The sequence below is a fragment of the Dendrobates tinctorius genome, unplaced genomic scaffold, assembly GCF_039654945.1.
Source record: "Dendrobates tinctorius isolate UK_male_01 unplaced genomic scaffold, ASM3965494v1 ptg000036l, whole genome shotgun sequence".
Lineage (NCBI taxonomy): Eukaryota > Metazoa > Chordata > Amphibia > Anura > Dendrobatidae > Dendrobates > Dendrobates tinctorius.
In genome coordinates, this window is record NW_027361704.1 from 20232955 (window position 1) to 20247962 (window position 15008).

Genomic DNA, 15008 nt, shown 5'->3' on the forward strand with positions numbered 1-15008 from the left:
TGGCACCTGGCTCCCCCACAACTGTGAACTTGACAGCCCAGGGCATGTGCCCAAGTCACAGTTGAAGCAGACACAGCCCATGGATAAAGTTGGACCCCATCCGCAGTCTCCTATGCTTCAGGGCTTATTTTATTGTACTGTGAGTGTCATGCTCAGAAAAAAAATAATAAAATGCAACCTCATCAGCTACAGAAAAAAAGTTAACAATGAATTTTGTTTTTAAAATGATTGATACAAAAATAAAAATTGTGACATTCCCTTTAAATAAAGAAAAAAAATCTATTCAAATTTGATATTGTTGGAACAGGAGATTCATTTTTACTGCCGAATGAAAGCCGTTAGCAATAACAGTTCACAAAAAAGTTCTTTTTGTTTTGTTTTTTTTCCCCATTGTGGCATTCGCCTAGTGGGATAAATGTTTTTATACATCACTCAACAATGAAATTGCAACACCAAAAAGAAAAAGTCGTGGCATTATGGAAATCACAGGATTTGTAGGTTTGTTAATGATATGCAAATGATGAAAAATGCAAACAATTTTCAAGCCGTCACAAGTTATTTAGTACAGAGTATAAGTACCATGCACAGAAATGGTCGCTCTTACAAGCCTTAGCGGTTATGAATGGCTAACTGAGGAATGTTCTGCCACATTGAATGCATTTGGACAATTCATCTAGATCCACTGCTGGCAGCGCTCTTTGCAATTGCTAACCAATGATGTCCCAGTTGTGGTGCTGCAGGCCGTGCTAGTATATTTAGGATATACTGGCTGCTCACAATAACACAAGAATGTTCATCCTCTCCAGCTATGAGTCTTATTTTTGTTTTGCACACAGTGATAACTGGAGATTATTCTTGAATCCACATGGGCAATGCCATGAAAAGGGAACATGTGTCTGAAAAGTCATCAACACGGTAACGCCAGGCTGCAAGTTGCTTATGTTAGTGTGTAGCACACGTGTGCGGCACAAGTATGGCCTAAAGATTCTTCCATGGCTTGCAGAGTCTCTGGAATTGTCTCCCATAGATCCCATCTTGGACGTCCTTGGTTGGCAATTGCAAAGGGAGTGGTCGCCAATGAATTTGAAAGATGTGTGTGCAAAAGTGCATTCAGCTGGTGGAATAGTCATCTGATATCCATTATCGCCTTTTTCCCTTAAGGTGGTTTCCACGTTAATGACGGGCCAATTTTTTATCATTTTTACTTTGTTAGGTAATAATTCTGGAACGCTTCGACGTATCCCAATTGTTTATTCATGACATATTGTACTTTATGATAGTGGTAACATTTCTTCAATATAACTTGTGTTTATTTATGAAAAAAAACCCAGAAATTTCTCTAGCATTTGGAAATTTTCTAATTTTTAGTTCTTATGCACTTAAATCAGAGAGAGATGTCACACAAAATAGTTAATAAATAACATTTCCCACATGTCTATTTAACATCAGCACAACTTTTTAAACAATTTTTTCTTTTGTAAAGTTATAAGGGTTAAAAGCTGACCAGCGATTTCTCATTCTTCCAACAAAATTTACAAAACCATTTTTATTAGGGACCACATCACATTTGAGGGGTCTATACGATAGAAAATACACAAAAGTGACACCATTCTAAAAATTGCACCCCTCAAGGTACATTTTTATTTTCACAAGAGTAATAGGAAAAATTAAAACCCCAAATTTGTTGTGCAATTTCCCCTGAGCAGGCCGGTATCCCCTATGTGGGGGAAATCCACCGGTTCAGCACAAGGCAGAGCTTGATAGGTGAAGGAGCACCATTTGACTTTAAATGCAAAATTTGCTGGAACAACTGGCGAATGCAATTTTGCATTTGGAGAGAGCCTGATATGCCTAAACAGTAGACCCCCCCCCCACAAGTGCCACCATTTTGTAAAGTAGACCCCTCAGGAAGCTTATCTAGGTGTATGGTGAGTACATTGAACCCCCAGGTTCTTCACAAAAGTTTATAATGTTGAGCTGTGAAAGGAAAAAAAGAAAAACATTTTCCCCGCAAAAATGTGTTTTAGCATTTTCATAAGGGTAACGGGAGCAGAGCTTGGAAATGATGGAGCTTCATTTGACTTTTTGAATGTAAAACTTGGTGGCTGGAATCATTCGTGGACACCATGTCCCATTTGGAGAGCCCCTGATGCGCCTAAACAATGTGACCCCATTTTGGAAACTAGACCCCACAAGGAATTTATCTAGACATGAGGTCAGCACCTTGAAGCCCTAGGTGCTTCACAGAGGTTTATAACATTCAGCCATGAAAATAAAAAAAATTAATCACATTTTCCCCACAAAAATGTTCTCTTGGCCCCATTTTTTTGGTATTTTCACAAGGGTAGCAGGAGAAACTGCACCATAGTATTTGCCGATATTCCATATGTGGGGGGATACTACTTTTGAGACGCAGTGCAAAGCTCAGAAACAAAGAGCACCTTATTGGAGTTTAGCTTTTGCTAGAATGGTTTGAGAGTGCCATGTCACATTGGCAGTGCCCCTGAGATGCCAGAACAACAGAAATCCCCAAAACGTGAACTCATTTTACAAACTATACTCCCCAATGAATTCATCTAGGGGTGCAGTGATCATATTGACACCACATGTGCCCCACAATGTTATACCATGGAGCGTTGACGAAATAATGAATTACATTTTTACCGCTAAAATGTTTTAGTCCCAAGTTTTTTAATTTTGCTAAGGGCTAATAGGAAAAAATGGACCCCAGTTTGTTGTTAAAAAATGTCCTGAGTGCGCCAATACCTACATGTAATCGGGAAATATTTTCAGGCACAGTGCAAAGCTCAGAAGGGAAGCCCAAAATGCTGCGATCGAGTTTGATCGCCGCATTTAGGGGATTAAAGTGCCAGGACTGCTCCAGGCACTGAGTGCCGATTGTTGTCAGAATCACCTGACTCTTGGTGTCAATCGTGCGCTCATATATCCATACGTCTCAGGTCAATAAGGCCTAGTGTTGAGTTCATTCTCTGGTTCACCAGTTGAGTTCTCCTTCCAGACTCCCTCTGGTGGTAACAGGAGGTAGTGAGGCTGATTTTATCGGTGGAAATCTGCCACCTGAGAATGAGGATGACGATTGGACCTCAGGAATCTCAGATTGGATTTAAGACAGCCGACGCCCTATTCAGTTGCTGGTGATTCCTTCTGGCTTGTCAGCTCTTGGTTTTCAGCTCTGTTCCAGTCATCTAAAGCTAAGTTTTTCTGCTGATGTTCACACTTGGTTTTGTTGGTCTATTCAGTTTTTTGTGTGGTCAGCTGGCCCTGGCTGGGGGCTGTGCTGAATTTCCACTCTTATTTATCTGTATTTGCCAATTTGCTTTTTGTCCCTTACTAGTTTGGCCTCTTTTTGCTCTGTCTTAGAATATTTCAGAGTGATGAATATAGTGGAAGAAGTCTAGTGACTTCAGGGTTAATTTTGCTATCAGAAGTGTTGGACATTATTTTTGTAGGTTTTTTTGCAGGTTGCAGACAGTGTCTTTCCCTTTCCTTTCCTTTCTAGTTAGTTTGGGCCCCATCGTTTGCTCAGCCTATTTTCCTGCCTGTGTTTGTGCTTTCATCTTGTTTCACCGTCAATACATGTGTGGGGGCTGTCTTTCCTTTGGGGTTTACTCTGGGGCAGTTAGTTTTCCCCTTTTCTTGCTTTAGGCTTATTTAGTCCTCCGGCCTTGACAAGGCATCTAGGAACATCGTAGGTACGCTCCACGGCTGCTGCTAGTTGTGTGGTAGGATTAGGGATCTGCATAGATACCAACCTCTCTGGTTTTCTGTGACTTAGCTTGTTTTGCTTTTTTCTCCTTGGTGACCCATTCATAACAGCCTAGGTCACAAGGATGTATGGATATGTCTCGGGTGGGAAGGGGGTTAATACCCACCTTGGCATGCTATCAATGAGGTTAAGTGTGTATTTCTGTATATGCTGCACATACTGGATACTGAATAAATTGAGATTCTGTGAAACCTTGTTTCCATTCTTTCCAACATTTGCATGTCTTTAACAGGTCTATCGATTCTTTGATTTCCATAATTCCACAACTTTTATTTTTTGGTATTACATTTCTAGACACTAAAATTGTATTTCCTTAGTTCAGACAATAATGACAATATCAGACATGTCAAGTTTTTAAATATATTGTTTACATTTCACTATTACGTTTATGGAAATGGGAGTAATTTCAACTTTTATATATACTTTTTTTTAATATTGTTTATATTTTTTAATTGGTCCTTATAGAGGACTTGCATTTACGATCGCATGTTGGTCTACACCAAATGTGTCCAACCCACAGACCGCATGTGGCCCAGGATGGTCCAACAAAGATTCCTAGTGGGATGTAGTGCGTTAACTGCATGGTGGGCCACTGGCCTAGTTTTGTTGGGCACTGGCCCTGTGTTTTGTGCAGAGAAGAACTGCAGAATTTAGAAGAGCTAAAGCCAGTAATGAAGTGAGGTGTCACGACCCACAAGGGTTGCTCCAGCAGACGGTACAACAAACACCAACAACGGGGTGGAAAAAGGGAGAAGGAAGACCAAAACCGTAGGGAATGAGGGATGGGGCACATCCTAACAGCCTGTGCCTATCTCTAAGCTCCCCTAATGCCCTATTCGGGTCATTCCCCCTGCCATCGTCACGTACCAAGTCCCTAGCTGTCACCTCTGGTAAGTGCGCTGGCTGGCAAGGATGCTAACATCACTGCAGATGGTACCAACACAGGCACGAGACAGACAAGGAAAGGTACAATGAAAACTTAGCTCAAGCCTCTGCTGGAAGGCTCCACGCAGCAGAGGATACCAGAACTCGAACTCCACCGAAGTAGCATATACACTGCTGGCAACAGAGACCTCCAACCTCCTCGGCTGGTTTTCAGAGATAAACTTACCAACAGGCAGCTGATGCGTCATGTGACTATTTAAAGGATGGTGGGAGTGGTCACCACCCACATCAGCTGACCAGCAACACAGCAGCTGCCAGCAAGGAAACTGACTAACTTTTGCTGGACCAAAAGTAAAAAACATGTTTAAATTAAAGCAGAATCAGAGCTCTCATGTCTCCAAAAATGAGTTGTGACATTAGGTTTGCAAGGGGGGGACCAAATGCAGTAAAAAAGGGGTTTGGGGCATATGTCAAAAGCAAAAGAAAAGTCAAGGATGCTATAGGATTTTTACAGGATTAAAAGGGTGAAGTGGTCAGAAATGATGTTGAGAAGGCCGAACTTTTACATTTGTATTTTGCTTCTGTGCTCTCTAAGAAAACAATTGTAACATCAACTGATCTTCACGGTGCCATCGAAGAAATAAAAAAAATCCACACTCTCTAAACACAGAGATGGTGAGGGAATATTTAGCTTACTTAAATGATTTTAAATCTCTTGGTCCAGATAAATTACATTTTAAGGTACAGAGCGAGTTAGCAGAAGAATTTGCAGAACCACTAGCCAGAATCTTAGAAAAATCCTGGAGAACAGGAGAAGTCTCAGAAGATTGGAGAAGGGCATATGTTGTCCCTATATTCAAAAAAGGAAAGAAGACAGAGCCAGGAAATTACAGGCCAGTGAACCTTACTTCCGTACCAGGAAAGATCTTTGAATAAATTATTAAACAGCATGTATGTAAGTTCTTAGATAAGAATACAGTAATTAACCAGAGTCCGCATCGGTTTGTAGCAAACAAGCCATGCTAGACTAATCTAATTTCCTTCTATGATGGAATAACTGACTCTCTAGATCACAGAAAGGCAGTAGATATAGTATATCTTGACTTCAGCAAAGCATTTGATAAAGTATCATACAATCCTTATTGGGATTCACAACTAGCTCAGTGATCGTACTCAGAGTGGTAATAAATGATTGCTCATCCATTTAGAAGATAGTTTCAAGTGGGGTATCATACGGCTTTGTCCTGGCCTCAGTGTTGTTCAACATTTTTATAAATGATCTAGATAAGAGAACTGAAGGTTAGCTACGGTAATCAAATTTGCAGATGATGCAAAGCTAGGAGGGATAGTGAACACTAGAGAAGACAGGTAAAGGATTCAGGATCTACATATGCTTGAACAATGAAACCAAAAGAAATTACTTATTAGAAGAGCAAGAAGTAAATTAAAATACCTTTATTAGTAATGGTAATGTGTACTATACAAAGATGTGCACACACAAAAATATATAAAAAATACATCAATTATCATAAAAATATAATGCCTAAACAACACCACCTAAAAGTTTTATATATCCTATATGCAAAAAATATATTTTGAAGTGACAAATTGCCAGTTATATAAGCAACTATATGGCAAAAAATTACCAAGGTGCAATATTTATATAAAGTGCATAAGTGATAATGTATGAAAAATACAACATATCAAGAGTTAATTGTTCCACCATGAACAATAGAACTAAATATACAGTCACAATAATGCAAAAAGAGGTGCACAGCGGCGGTGCAAAAAACCATATAAGTAAAAATATATCCGCGCACAGGTGTCAATCATAAAAAGATATAAAGCAAAGTGAAAAACCAAGAAAACAAATTATGCACCAAATATGCCAATAAAGATTATGAACTCCGTATCAATAGTAAAGGGCAAATATAGACACCAGATTTAGTATAAAAAAAAGTTACCTGAATGGTGGTGAATATGGCAAGTGCAAAGCGCACCGCGACACGTTTCGTTTTTTTCCTTCGTCATGGAGTGGTTACCGCTAATGCACCGGCGGTATAAATAGGTGCAGGTGACGCCGTGAGAGAGGGCCTGAGTTGACACAACGCATGCGCGTCAAGAGGATCCGGAAGTCCGCCGCCCCAGCGTCATGTGACCGATGACATCAGGTACACGTGACCGGTGACATCAGGTACACATGACCGTGATGTGGCGTCTCGGAAACCATAGAAATGCCAGAAGCCGAGGACGACGGGAACTTTGACCGCGCATGCGTACCTCTCGGATCCGCTGTCACGGATGTCTTCGTTTTCATGCATTATCACTGATGCACTTCTGCACTATATTGCACTTTATATAAATATTGCACCTTGGTAATTTTTTGCCATATAGTTGCTTATATAACTGGCAATTTGTCACTTCTATATATCTTTTGCATAATAGGATATATAAATCTTTTAGGTGGTGTTTAGGCATTATATTTTTATGATGATTGATGTATATTTACATATTTTTGTGCGAGCACGTCTTTGTATAGTACATATTACCACTACTAATAAAGTTATTTTAATTTACTTCTGGCTCTTCTAATAATTTTTACCTGTCCAAGTAATTTCTTTTGGATCAATTATCCTCGGATGAACTGCCATTCTCCTTTACACAATCACTGGTTTTATATTAATATATATTTATGGGTCATAAATTATTGTGATTTTTATTCAGTGCTGTGTCTTTATATGTTATATGCTTGCATGCTTGCACAATGGATAGTGTCTAATAGAATGGTATTTAACGGTGAAATGCAAGATTCTGCATTTGGGCAAGAAAAATTTACGAAATAATGCTGACTACTGGGTTGCCACTTTGTTAGATCCAAGTTGCAAGAGTAAATTTAGCCAAATGCTCCCCGCCCCCGGAAAGGCATGCACACATGCTGGAGTATCGAAACATGCTTGTAGACAATTTTAAGAGTGGTTTTCCCCAAGACAGCAATAGGGCACACAGCGTACATTTCAGTTCTAGACTTCCAACACTGGGAATGTCAAGGTGTCATTGCAGATCAGTAGCAGCAGCAATTTCTGTTTCACAAATTTGTTAGACCAGCCAGTGCACCAGCAGAAAAGAGTTTCGACCCTTTTGCATTTTGGTCTTCAAAAATGGAAGAGTGGCCTCAGCTTGCCGGTTGCTCCTTGGAGGTTTTGTCAAGCCCGGAAACCAGCGTTCTCTCAGTACGTGTCTTCAGCGCTGCTGGTGGTGTTCTGATGGATAAGCGCATCCGGCTGTCCCTTGAAAGTGTAGACCACCTAATTTTCATCAAAATGAACAAGTCATAGATCTCCAATGACTTTTGCATCCCAGTCACAGACTGAGCAGACTAGGCGATGGTGTCATTTTTGTGTCATGCATTGATCTCGCATTACTGCAGTCTGTGCCATCTTTGTGGTGTCTTCTGTGCCTGCTGTTGCTGCTGATGTTACAAAACTTTTTTGAAATATGAAGACTCCCAAGTTGGGTCTCATCTGGTGGGTTGCCTATAGTAGAAGGTGTGTCAGAGGCCTATTATACTGTTTCTACTCTGTGGAAATTGATGCCACTTTAGTGCTGTCTGACAATTATTTTTTGAAATGTGGAGACTCCAAGTTTGCTCTCTACCTGTTAGGTTGCCTGTGTAAGTAGGACTCTCAGACAGGCAGACATGGACTAATTTTCAGTCAACTACCTGTGTTTCTTTCCTTACATTGTTATACTACCAATAGTACTGTATGAAACTAATGTTTGCCCCATCTGAGTGTGGCTGGAATAAAAAGAAAATGACGGTGTTGCATGAGGTATCAGGCCTCCGAGCTAAGAAGGCTTTCACTGCTCTCTTAACCACCAGGTCCTCATTGAAACTTCAATTCCAAGTTGTAAATGTTGGGCCAGACCCTGATGCCTCAGGCATAACCCATGGCTGACTGCTGCTGTGCCATTTGCAAATTTCTACTTTGGGTTAATTGATGCCACTCTTCATGGTGTCTGCCCCTAATTTTAGCTTTCTGTGAAGCTTTTTGTCACTCCTTATGGTGTTGTGTATATTTTTGGTTTGGCCTCCCATTGAATCTGATGACGTTTTGGGACGTTTATCTTACCGTTCTTTGAACATGTTCGGCGAATCGAAATGAACCGAACCTTGAAAGGTTTGCTCACTTCTAACCAAGTGGAGACTTAATAGCTGTCTACAACTATCTGAAGGGCTGTCAGTGTGGCGGGATCATGCTTGTTCTTATTTGCATGTGGAAAGAGGAGAAGCTATGGAATGAATTTGAAAGGGAGAAGTGTTATGAATGGGTCACCGAGGAGGATAGCATGCCCAGGCTAAGCCACAGAAAATCAGAGAGGTTGGTAACTAAGTGGATTGCAGACCCCTGATGCTGTCCACACAACTAGCAGTAGCCGTGGAGCGTACCTACGATGATCCTAGACGCCTCGGCACAGCCGGAGAGCTAACTAAGCCTAAAGCAAGAAAGGGGCAATTAAACTGCCCCGGAGCAGACCCCAAAGGAATAGATAGCCCCAAACATATATTGTCGGTGAGACAAGATGAAAACACAAACGCAGGCAGAAAAATAGACTGAGCAAATGATGGGGCCCACACTGACTTGACAGGAAAGGAAAGACACTGCAATCACGCAAAAAACCCTACAAAAAGTCCAACACATCTGATGAACAAAAAACACTGAAGTCGCACGACTTTGCCCCCACTATATCAGCACTCTGGTATATTCTGAAAGCAAAGCAAAAAGAGACCAATATAACGGGACAAAACAAACTGTCACAAGCAGTAACATATGGGCGGTGATTAAGCACAGCCCCAGCCGGAGCTAGCTGACCCGCACAAAGCAGAGATAGACAAAACCAGATCAAATGCAAACAGAATAGCAAAAGAACCACTTAGCTGAACCATACAGGGAAATAGCAGGAGACATCAGACCTCAGAAGGCACAGGAAGAAAATCAGCAGGGATAGAGGGAGTTAGCTGTCTTAAATCCCAATCGGAAACCCCATTATCGTCTTCCTCATTATCAGGTGGCAAGCCTCTGTCAATCAGATCAGCTCCACAACCTCCAGTAACCACCAGAGGGAAGCCAGAGAGAGAATTCACAACAGAGAAGATACAGATTAGATATTAGAAAAAACTTTTTGACAGTGAGGGAACAGGCTGCCACAAGAGGTTGTGAGTTCTTCAATGGAAGTCTTCAAACAGAGGCTGGACAGACATCTTGTCTGATATGGTTTAGTGAATCCTTCGTTGCACTGAGCAAGGGGTTGAATACGATGCCCCTTAACATTATTACCACCCCATTCTGTTCCTAACAAAATTCCTTCCATACTCTACCCTCATACATTTTGCCTCTATAATGTTTCCTCACTATTCCCCAACCATTTTGTCCTTTCACGCTCTTTCCCTGTATACTCTACCCTTACAATATTCCAATCTCCCCAAAATAAACCTCCTTTGTATCCTCAAATTGGAGTGCTTACCTCATCACAGTCCTCAGTGTCGGACTGGGGTGTCTGCGGCCCAAAGAAGGAATTGATTGATTCTAGGGGCCCATCCTACAGCTATATGCAAATACTTGTTAGTAGAGTTGAGCGAAACGGGTCGAAAAATTTCAAAAGTCGCCGACTTTTGGCAAAGTCGGGTTTCATGAAACGAAACCCGACCCTAGGATGAGGTCGGCCACGAGGTCGGCGACTTACACGCCAAAGTCGCGTTTCAAAAGTTTGTTTTGCGCTCTTTTTCAGCCAATCAGGATCCACGGACACTGTGGGCAACGTGATGACATAGGCAGGGGACACCACCATTTTTCAGAAGGGCATGCAAGTGATTGGCTTGCTTTGGTGGGTGTCACAGGGGGTATAAAAGGGCGTGCACGCCGACCGCCATCTTACTTCTGCCGATCTCAGTATAGGGAGAGGTTGCTGCTGATTCTGTAGGGAGAGCGTTAGGCAGGGAAGAAGACAAAAAAACTGCTTCTGCTGCTAGCGATTTGGCCTGCACAACACACCAGTCACTGTGTGTGCAGTGCAAGGGGAGGCTATATAGTGGTGTATCAGTGGTGTTGGTTGTTGGGCTGCCTTCTAAGGCTTCCTGACATTCCTGCATTGCTGTTTACCCACTGCTCCGCAAACTGCTTTTTTAAAAGCAATCCCAATTTTTTTTTTTTGTCCTGCTGAGAAGAAAAAAAAACTGCTTCTGCTGCTAGCGATTTGGCCTGCACAACACACCAGTCACTGTGTGTGCAGTGCAAGGGGAGGCTATATTGTGGTGTATCAGTGGTGTTGGTTGTTGGGCTGCCTTTTAAGGCTTCCTGACAGGCTGGCATTGCTGTTTACCCACTGCTCTGCAAACTGCTTTTTTAAAAGCAATCCAATCTCCCTTATCCTCTAGTCACTTTTGTCACAGCTGTGCCATCGAGCCTGTGACATAGCGCTCAGATATCAGTGGGCCTCACACAATCCAAAAGTGTCCAGTGTCTGCAGAAATTCAAAATCTCCCTTATCCTCTAGTCACTTTGGTCACAGCTGTGCCATCGAGCCTGTCACATAGCGCTCAGATATTCATTGGGCCTCACACAATCCAAAAGTGTCCAGTGTCCACAAGTGTGTGCAGAAATTCAAAATCTCCCTTATCCTCTAGTCACTTTTGTCACAGCTGTGCCATCGAGCCTGTCACATAGCGCTCAGATATTCATTGGGTCTCACACAATCCAAAAGTGTCCAGTGTCCACAAGTGTGTGCAGAAATTCAAAATCTCCCTTATCCTCTCGTCACTTTTGTCACAGCTGTGCCATCGAGCCTGTCACATAGCGCTCAGATATCAGTGGCCCTCACACAATCCAAAAGTGTCCAGTGTCCACAAGTGTCTGCAGAAATTCAAAATCTCCCTTATCCTCTCGTCACTTTTGTCACAGCTGTGCCATCGAGCCTGTGACATAGCGCTCAGATATCAGTGGGCCTCACACAATCCAAAAGTGTCCAGTGTCCACAAGTGTCTGCAGAAATTCAAAATCTCCCTTATCCTCTCGTCACAGCTGTGCCATCGAGCCTGTGACATAGCGCTCAGATATCAGTGGGCCTCACACAATCCAAAAGTGTCCAGTGTCCACAAGTGTCTGCAGAAATTCAAAATCTCCCCTGTCCTATAGACACCTTGTACCTTGTTTTACATTACTATATAGTCTGTTGGATTTTGTCTACATTTCTACCAAAAATGAGGAAGGCTGGTGGAAGAGGCCGTGGAATTGAGCGGGGGTTGGCAGCTGGTAATGATGGTGTTGGTGGTGGATCTGATGGTAGTGGCAAGAGCAAAATAGGACCGAATGCAGGAGGTGTTGAGCCTGCGTCATCGTCTGGCTACATAAGGCCTCAAACACTTAGTTTTCTAGGAGTTGGCAAACCGCTTTTAAAGCCAGAGCATCAGGAAAAAGTTTTGTCTTACATTGCTGACTCAGCCTCCAGCTCTATCGCCTCCTCTTCTTCAGTTGTAAAAAGTAAAAGCACTGAGTCGTCATTGGAGGCTCATGTTCACGAACCACACCTTTCCTTGTGTCATTCACCCCAACCAAGATTGAAGGATGACGCAAGCCATACTACTGATTACTCCATGGAGCTGTTTTCACATACCATGCCTGGATTATCAAGTCAAATGGTGAATTACCCAGGCCAAGATGAATCTGACATGGAGTGCACTGATGCACAGCCGCTGATGGATGATTCTGCTGGTACATTCACTCAGAGCACTACATTGTCCTCGCAGTGTACAGAGCCAGATTCTGACCTTGATGAGACTCAGGTGCCCCTTCCCGCACACTATACCACCATACACGGTGACACAGAGGAAGGTGCACATGACATTGAAGAGGAGGTGATGGATGACCCAGTTGTTGACCCAGATTGGCATCCATTGGGGGAAGAGGGTGCTGCTTCCAATAGCTCAGATGAGGAGCATCCACAGCAGACATCGACATCGCAACAGCTGTTATCTGGCAGGCCCGGAGCACTCCAAAGACAGGTTCCAAACATCAAAAGAGTTGCTGGACAGCTTGTCCAGAGGGTCAAAAGATCACAGCATGCTAGGCCGCAAAATGTCTGCCAAAGTAGGAAGAGTGCAGTGTGGCACTTTTTTTAACAAAATCCTCATGATCAGGCCAAGGTTATCTGTAAGAAGTGCGCAAAGACCTTTAGCCGAGGGAAAAATCTGAAAAATTTGAATACCAGTTGCATGCTTAGACATTTAACCAGCATGCACTTGCAAGCGTGGACACAACACCAAACCTCAAGTGCCACATGTGCAACTGATCACAACGAAGGTAGTCAGCAACGCTACATTGTTTCCCCCACTGTAAGCCCACCGGTTAGCACAGCAGCAAATGTTGAGGTGTCGTTGCAAGGCCACAGCAGTCAGGGAATCCCACTGTTATATCAACGAAAGACTGATTCTAGGCCATCAGAAAGAACACCAACTCCATCACCATCATCAACCCTCTCTCAGTCCACCGCTACTTCCACCATATGCAGCTCTCAAGTCCAGCTCACCCTCCCAGACACTATGAGTAGGTCAAGAAAGTACTCAGTCTCTCATCCGCGTACACTGGGTTTGAACTCCCACATTGCCAAACTAATCTCGTTTGAGATGATGCCCTTTCGGTTGGTGGAAAGCACAGCTTTCCGCGAACTCATGGCCTATGCAGTACCATTCTATGACCTACCCAGTCGCCACTTCTTCTCTCGCAAAGCCATCTCAGCCCTCCACCATCATGTGAAAGGCCGCATTGTTCATGCACTCAAGCAGTCGGTGAGCGGAAAGGTGCACCTCACAACTGATGCATGGTCCAGTCGGCATGGCCAGGGCCGTTATGTGTCCATCACTGCGCACTGGGTTAATGTGGTGGTTGCAGGGTCCACAGGGGACAGCGGTGGTGGGACAGTGCTGCCTAGCCCACGGTATAGGAAACAGTTGGCTGTAGGCGTTCGACCCTCCTCCTCCAGAAGCGAAAGCTCGCCCACAGAGCGCAGTCATACGAGCACTCCATCTGCAGCTGCCACTGTTGCACACGATGTGTCCCCCTATCGAGCAGCTAGTGGAAAGCGTCAGCAGGCTGTGTTGCAGATGATGTGTTTGGGCAACAGACACACCGCCGAGGTGCTGGCCGAGTACTTGAAGCGACAAACTGAGTCATGGCTGGGCAGTGTACATCTTGAGGCAGGCAAGGTAATTAGTGATAACGGCCGTAATTTTGTGGCAGCCATAGCCCTTTCAAAACTCAGCCATATACCTTGCTTGGCTCACACCTTGAACCTGGTGGTGCAGTGCTTCCTCAAAAATTATCCGGAGTTAACAGCCCTGCTCCAGAAGGTGCGAAGACTGTGCGCGCACATCCGCCGGTCGCCTGTACACTCCGTTCGTATGCAGAAGCTGCAGCGATTGCTCCACCTTCCCAACCACCGCCTCATTATCGACATTGCAACAAGGTGGAACGCCACCCTGCACATGGTGGAGCGGCTGTGCGAGCAGAGGCAGGCCATAATGCATTTGTGGGAGGATACACGGCCAGGCACTTTGAGAGCAGACATGCAGTTGACAGGTGTGCAGTGGTCGAAGCTGAAAGACCTCTGTAAAGTCCTTCAGTGTTTTGAGGAATGCACACGGCTGGTAAGCGCAGACCGACGCCATCCTAAGCATGAGCATCCCACTTATGCGTCTGCTCATGCAAACTTTGACGCACCTTAAGGAGCAGGCGTCTGCAGCCAATGTTGATGAGGAGGAAGAGGAGGAGGGAATCCTTGATGACATTCAGCCATTGTCTTGTCAGGGACCTCTCCTGGACGAGGTGGAGGAAGAAGAGGAGAAGGAGGAGGATGATGGGGATGATTACTTAGGGGAGGAGGATGCATCTCGTGGGGCAAGTAAAAATGTTGGCGTGACAAGGTCTGGTACAGGGTTTGTGCGTGACTGGAGGGATGTGGATTTGCCAGAAAGTGCTCCTCCAACCAGCACTCGCAGTGCATCATTGACACCGGGAACATTGGCCCACATGTCAGATTATGCCTTGCAGATCCTAAAAAGGGACCCACGCATTGCCAAAATGATGAACGATGATGACTACTGGTTGGCCAGCATCCTGGATCCACGCTATAAAGGCAAATTACAAAACATCATGCCACGGGAGAACCTTGACCTAATATTGGCTAATAAACAAGCAACGCTGGTAAATCGGTTGCTTGAGGCATTCCCAGCACACAGCAGCGGTGATGGTTCTCACACGAGCCGTACGGGCCGGGGGCAGCTTGG